Genomic DNA, 8,002 nt, shown 5'->3' with positions numbered 1-8,002 from the left:
GTATACAGACACACTGCTCTGACTGATCTTTAGAGCATGCCACTCCTTTAAAAGGGCAGTTTGTGTCTCTGAAAGCTAATGGCACAGCAGAAGGAGCCGAGATGGCACGGTGGGATGCCTGGACCCCTCTCTGGAGACTCACGGTGTGGCAGAGCCTATTCCCTTCCCTGCTCGACCCTCTGTGCCCGGGCCAGCAGCCTGAGCGCTGGCTGGTGTCAGAGATGAGCTGCCCGTTCTGCCCCATTCTGCCCCGCTCTGCCCCGTTTTTCCCCGCTCTGCCCCGTTTTTCCCCTCTCTGCCCCTCTCTGCCCCGTTTTTCCCCTCTCTGCCCCTCTCTGCCCCGCTCTGTCCCGCTCCGGCGGCCCCGCTCCCCGCGGGCTCTCCGCCGGCGGTCGCGGCTCGCAGGCTCAGCCCTGCCCTTTATTTTATTGACTCTCCCCCAGAGTTTCCCTCGCTGCGCTGATGTAACCGAGGCCGTTGCATAATAACCCAGCCCTCGGAGTTACTTTCTCTTGGCTTTTGCCGTGTGAGAGCAGCGGAGCCGGAGCTGCTGGAACAGCTGATTCCTCTGCTCGGACCAGCTGCTTGCCAGCCTTGTCACTCTGTTTAATAATGGGAGCTTCAGAAGTGTGTGCACACGCTTCTGTATTGGCTGAGCAGAAAAAAATGACAATTTTCCAGAGAGAACTCATACTTTTCCTAGACTTTTGCATTTGTTTTTATTAACAGTACGGGCCTGTAGCCACAGTACCACAGTAAAGGTTTTTTTATCTTAGGGAGTGACCTAAACAGCAACACTCTTTATGCAATTTTCCAAAGAAATGTAAAATAACAACAAGGATTTCAGTGTTAAGTGGCACTTGGGGCTTTCTTTCAGATCTGAGGAACAGCTCTGTCAGACAGGAACAAATCTGCTAAAGCCAATGGAATTAGTTTGGTCTAAATAAGATTATAATTGGGCCTTTCTGTTTCTGCTTTGCTCAAAAATAAATTCCAGTAAACAACTTGAGGTCAAGCCTCCTCTTAGCTATGCCAGAACTGTGTTGAAACTGGGGGAAATTGCCCCAAATGAAGACTGCCTGATAGCCTACAGCATAAAAGTGGTTGAATATATATCTGTGTTTCCTAGGTAGCCCTTTCAGAACTTGACTTGTAATTAACAGTTTTAGTCTCTTACTGGAAATACTGTTCTGTTGGCTTCTTTGACTTCGTCAAGTTTACATACAGCAGCAGCCTCCTTTGCAACTTCACCAAAGTCACTGGAATTGACAGGAATTGGGTTAATGCAATTTGTTTATGTTGTCTGTCACTGCAGACATTCCTTCCCCTGAGCTGTCCCAAGGTGGGGGATTTGTTTCACAGCCCGACCACAGCTGACTTGAGGCTTTGGTTCTGTTGTGGAACTGCAATGCAGAGCTGCTGCTCTGGTCTGAGTTTGGATCTGAACTCTCTCAAAGTGTAGAGATATTTGGAGGATTGTTTTTGTTTTTAAACCCATAGAATTTTCTTGTTCTTATAAACAGTGTTAATTTTGGAGTCACTCTATTAATATACAGCCTAATAGCAGAATAGCTGCTACTATCAACACATAATCATAAATATTTCTACTAATAACCCAAGCCTGATGTTCTGACTCTAATTAATCTGATTATGCTTAATAATAAATTCTATTAATGCTTTGGACATATTTTTTAACTGGTGAGGCTGCTAATCAGTTTTGCTAAAATGGCATTCTTTGGGCTAGGGATTTACCTTGCTTGAAGGCAATATTAATCCCTGGCTAAAAAGATGACAGTCTTTGTATTTCTGGAATCATCAAACTAACCTTTTTTCCCTTTTATTCTTTGTAGTGCAGTGATGTGCATTGAAAGAAATCAGTTTATGGGAAACAGTCTGTCTACAGCATGAAAAATAGTTTTGTGGTAGGTCTTAGTTTTTTTTTGCTTTCTGAAGTCTTTGATGAGCTAACAGCTGCGTGCTTAAAGCACAGAAATGGGAGCTAAACTGAATGACCTGTGACCGTTCATTGTCACAGAAGCAGTGAAGTGCCTGTGTCTAATGCAGGTCTATGTTTGGAGGCAAATTTTCTCTAGCTAGGAAGGGCTGAAAATAGGAAGCAGCTTTCCATTCTGGTTTCCCAGAAGAGTGCGTGTAATTTGGCTCTAAAGGAGGCAGGGAGTACACGTAGAGCTTTTGCCTGTTTTCTACAGGATATCCCACTTCACTCTTGCCTGATACCAATTTCATGGAATATATGCTGCAAATTTGCCTTCTAGCACTGGTTTGCTATGGAAGCTTGTCCAACATCTTTTATGTTCTGGTGAGACAAGGCTTTGAGAAACCCACAGGACTTGTGGATGGTTGACTTTGACCAATGTGAAATGATGGTTTCACCTTCAGTGCCTTTGCTGAACTACCGCGGATGCAAACTGCCTCCACAGAATAAACCCAGTGTAAACTTTTCTTAAAGGATTGAGGAAAAAAGTTGGTCTCTGGCAATGAAATGCTGTTTTTATTTTAGGCATCTCAATGTATGAGTGAGGAAGTAATCTGATTAGCACATTTGCTAGAGAAATGAACCAATGGGAAGGTGAAAATATTAATAAAAGATAGAGTTGATTTATACTCAAACTGGCCTTTAAATTTGCAATATATGCTGTAAGAACATGCTTATATAACCTCTATTTCTATTCATAAAGGTTTATGTGGGTCTATATTGAATTATGCATTTAAAATTAATCCACTGAGGCAGCCCACTGAGATGCCACTTCTCATTTAGTAACTGCATTAAGGACTTTGTGCTTCATTTAGAAACTGTGAGAAGCTTGCTTTGTGCTGTGGAGAGGAACTGGCCTGCCAGATTCAAACTGGCTATTATAGGGTCCTTAAAACAGCCATCTCTCTGTCTGTCTCTCTCCAAGTTACCAGTAAAACTCTATTCTCGACTCAACTCAGGCAGTTTGGCTGAACCTGACAGACCCAACCGACCCGTGTCAGATTCCTAGAAAAGATTCATGAAGGTTTTCTTCAGGGCTTGGGAACAGTTGATTCTGCCTCTGCAAGGCTCTGGGGACCCAGAACAACCAAACAAACATATTAAGGTTTTTTACTAGCAGCTGTAATTCAGATTTATTAAGTGTTTTGTTTGTGTAGCTTTCCAGTTCTTCAGACATTGCAAAAGGGTCAAGAGCTCTTCTAGATGTTTACATGGATTTTATTCTAAGAAATCTTAGACTCTTAGTTTGTCTGATTTGCATTCTTCAGAGTGCAATTATGCTGCAAAAATGGCATTGTGAGGCTCTGGGTTGTGTCTGAACCAAACTTTGGCTTAAAAATAAAAGCTTACTAGTTCTGCATATGCACACTAGTGAAAAATACAGATTGACATATCTACAAAGCCTATCTTGTTGATTACAAAACATGACTTGTTGTGGGAATGAGCGCCTTAATTGACTTCGGGCAAACCTTTTGTCTCCCTATTCTGCTTTTGGTTGTTATTATCATTAAGATGGTGCTTTGTGGCCTTAGTTTAAAAACTTGTGAAATACCTGGCAAGGCTCAGTTTGCATTTCTCATTCTGGGAACTGTGCTTATACTGCTAAAATATTCAAGTGTCTTCTGAATAATTAAGAAGTTAATTCTGTGAATACTGACACTGAAGAAGTTTTCTCTCATACAGAGTTGTGTATCTTCTCTTCCATATTTCCCACCACATTGCTCCCTGTCCCTTGTATTCTCCACTCCACCTTGCAGACAGTCCAGAGCCACCTGGAAGTTCACCAAGTTCTCTCTGTGTGCACCTGCATGTTGGGGGATTGGCAGGCAGGCTGAAATTTGAAAGGAGGTAGTAGAAATAAAAAAAAAAATTGGCTAAAAATCTTGTTCAAAACTTTTCAGAGATGATGGACATGGAGGACCATATGGTAAGTGAAGTTCTATATAAACCCAGGCTAAAAGTATAAATATTTATAAGAAGAATATTCTCTCATTTTTACATTGTCTCCACTTACCAAACGTGTTTTGTTTGCTGCTTTATTTCTCTGTGAGAGAATAAATATGTGTGATTTACTAGAGGGGAGCTAAGTTGGAAAAAGGGATTTTAAGTACAGAAAGTGCTTATTCCCCTGATCATTTTTATCTGCTAAAGGATTAAATTCCATAGTCTAGATTCAGCTGCTATATAAAATTTGTCTCTTGCATGTGTGGCTGTGCTCTACTAGATGAAGGTTTCACTGCTGCAGGGTGTCACGCAGCCAGTCCTAGAGAGGACTTTGAATATCAGGGTAGATACTTGAAGTAAAATGCAGAAGGTAAGGTAAATAGCATCTATATATAATAGACATCATTTTATAACAGTCTAGCCTTTGGCAGAGAAGTGACAAAATTAAGACTGAAATCCTCAAAGTTATTTAGGTGTCTCATTAATGCAATGGAGAACTGGATGTCTGAATATTTAGGGACCTGAAGTTAAATCAGAAAATAATGAACATCTTGAGGAAATTATTATCAAAGATTAAAATAGATCAGAAATATCTTCCTTTAAGTCTCACCAATTCAAGGACTCCTTACAGGTTTATTTGTGTTTAGATTAAGGGTAAATAAGATGATAAAATTAAATGTTCATTTTGCTGTGTGAAAAGCAACTGGTTGCATAACTGCTGAGTTATGAAACCTATATTTTTGTCCTCTGCATTCTGAACATCTGTGGCCTATATTTAATTGTACTTTTCATCTTCAGTTTGAAGAAACAATGTTTAGCCTGAAGACAAAAGTGATCAGTGTAGTGAAATCAGCTAAATAGTGTGGCTGAGTCTCACTTGCTGATGGAAAAGGCATTTTTATACATGTTCTAACTTAGAAATTCATTTGATTGCTTAAATACAGTTAAGACTACTCTGCTATTCTGAACAATGTGAAGAATGAAGGTATTAAGTCATGGAGGGATTGTACCTTAAGAGGAACAGGTGCATAAGGAGAGAAACATGGGGCCATATTGCACCATCAATTTTTAAGCAGAAATCTGTAATGATTCCAGTAGGGAGTAATTCTGGTAAAATATTGATGAAATGATGTGATATGACCCATGGGCAGGAAATAAGGAAATGTGCAAAGTACAGCAGCTAGTAGAAGTAGGAAAAATAATATGAAATGAAGAAACAAAAGGAATGAGCAACTTCAGAAGTAATACTCCTGAAAAGTCTGGAGAATGATACAGAAAGAAGGTTTTACATAGGGTGGCAACATGATAATGTCACCACCTTTCCTTCAGCAGTCCATACAGCCAGAGCTTCAGCCCAGATTTGCAGCTGTGTTTTACAGTTGGTCCATATAATGGACTGGATGAGGTTTCTGGTTCAGTCAGCCTCCTTTTTTGACATGTAATTCAAATCCAAATTCTAATCTGCATTTGTGACTCAGAAATCTCTAAGTGACATCCTTACCAAAGAAAGAAAAGATGGAGCCTTCTTGTAGAAATAGAAAGGTGATCTTTGAAGGATGTTTTTTAATTTTTAAAATGCAGGTAGTCAAGAACTTCTGAGATGTTTGTGTTCAATTTGCTTCCACACTATTGTAGCTGTTAAATTCAAGGTCTCCATAGGCTTCTTAGCCCATGTCTGTGTTGCAAATCAAACTGTCTGCAAGCATACACTGCTGAAATCAAAGCAGGTTAGGAAGTTTTAATTTTAAAACAAATTCTGTTGTTAGATGTAAATCTCAGCTTTGCCAGGTGCAATCTTCAGGAGAGATCTTGAGGTAAAACTACAGTTTTCTCCCAACACAGTATGATTTATTTCCACAGAGGTAAGGAATTCTAAACTCCAGTTTCTGCCTGCACATCTCAGGAAATAGATTGTTGCTTGGTCTGGCTTGGGATGCTCTGCTCAGTAATGAGGTCTTGCTCACAACCATGGCATTAAAGAGCCCTACCAACGAGGTGTCCCAGTTAACTGAATTGAAGGTGGAAATATTACCCTCTGCTATTAAAATGTAACTTCTCATATTCTGCCAGAGACATAATAAGCATTTTGAGAGTTTTCTAACACATTGCCATTCATTTCCCCACATTGGATCTGTAGATTGAAAAGAATACACAAAAGGAGCCCTCGAACATACGCCAATAGCACATGCATATTTATGCAGCCAGCAGTTCCCTTGTTTAAAAAGAATACTCAAAGAATTAAATTTCATAATTTTCTGAAATAGCAAGGACATTTAAAAAGCATCTGTGGATTAGTCTGAGTAAGTTTATTCTGTGAATTGCTTGAAAACAGACTCTTCCTAGGTATTGCAACAAATTGTTCCCAGCACTTCAGCTTAACACAGTAAATGAAAATTCAGAGGAAGCAGCACAATATTGGATGAACCTGCTTCAGAACATTGGCTCAGGCCACAAAGCAAGTAATTAACAAGCTGAATGAAGCATTTAAGCCCACGCCTTATCATTTATGTAACTAACCTTTGAGTTTTGGACGCACTGGTATGCTGCAGCGAAGCCTACACAGTGTTTCTTTTATGTGTGTGTATTGAGCAAATGGGAAATGCATACCCTGCCATTTGTTTTTCACATTTTCAGCACTTATCAGAGTTCTCTGGCTGAGTGATCTTATATTGCAAAAATGTACGCCTCTTGGTCCTTTTTTCTGTAGTGCAGTATGAATCTAGACAAGCCTCAGCCCTGTTGTGTGTGGGGGGATGTATTCTACTTTTAAGGGTGCTTCTGAGCTTGTTTAAAACATCATTAGTAGCACTGGAAAAGAATTAATTGAATGTCACTTTTCACTAAAGAATTGAGCAACAAAAAGACTGATGGGGATTCTGCAAAATCCTTGTTTATGGAGGCAGCCTTCAAAAACAGCATTGAAAACAAATCAGGAATGCTGTGAACCAATGAGGTCTCAAAAGATGTAGTGTGCATCCTTGTCACACATCTGTTTTTCCCATCCTGAGAAATACTGGGCATGTTAGGAATGCTGAGACTGCTGATGACAACATTAGTTTCCTACAGAGTCGTGAGATAGAAGTGGAGTGTAACATCACCTCTGCACTTTGAAATGAGTCATTTTGCTTATTAATGTTCTCACTTTTGTCTCTCCCTCCTGTTCTTTTCTCCATCACTTTATAACCAGACTTATTTGGAACTCTTGTGAGACAAATACCATTTCTCCTTGGCGGGAGGAAAATAAAATAGCATACTTAACATGGTTATATAACACACTGCTACGCATGCCTAAAATGAGGTCATTTTGATTAATATATTTATCTGGTGTGCAGCTGGAACAGGACATGTAATTGTGATTAAAAGACCACCGTTTTCTTTAGTCTCTTTGCAATGGCCTTTGGTTTTTGTAACTAATATCCCTGAACCTGATGGGAGTTAGTTGCTGGTTATGTCATAATTTGTGTCCTTGGGCTATGGTCCTAGCTTTCCAAACCTCAGAAAATCGTAGTATGGAAACACAATTTCCTTCCTCTCTTCTTTCCTCTGTCAGAAGTTGGGTAAGAATTCTACATTAATTATATTTATTAGAAGTTATCCAGCCACATATGCATAGAAGGAGGAAAGAGAACAGGGCAAACTGTGGAATTCCTTAAAGTAGGAAATGTAGCTGGATGATGGAGAAAGTAAAAAGATGAGTGATAAAGCCAGTTACAGTGAGCCAGGAGAAAAAGTGGAGCAGCATGCTGCAAATGTCTCTAGTATCATCTGTGGGAAAGAGAGAACCGGTAGAATCTGCTTTTGGAACACAAGCAGATGTATTTTTCTTTTGGGATGTTGAGCTGCCATTCTTCAAAGTTCTGACGCATCCGGTTCTATTTCGGTGTGATGACTCCTAACGAGACACGTTAGGCGGCTGCTGCTCAGAAGCCAGCATTTAAAAACACTGTTTTTCTGTTCCACTCTTTCTGGCAAAAAGCTCGTTATTCAAGTACTTGCTCTAACCTTTAGTTACCCTGGTTGCATAACTGGAAAGCAGCATCCCACCATGCACTTCTGTGACCC

This window comes from Geospiza fortis, unplaced genomic scaffold (genome assembly GCF_000277835.1).
Source record: "Geospiza fortis unplaced genomic scaffold, GeoFor_1.0 scaffold157, whole genome shotgun sequence".
Classification (NCBI taxonomy): Eukaryota; Metazoa; Chordata; class Aves; order Passeriformes; family Thraupidae; genus Geospiza; species Geospiza fortis.
The sequence above is the reverse complement of the archived record's forward strand: the minus strand, read 5'-3'. Positions refer to the sequence as shown.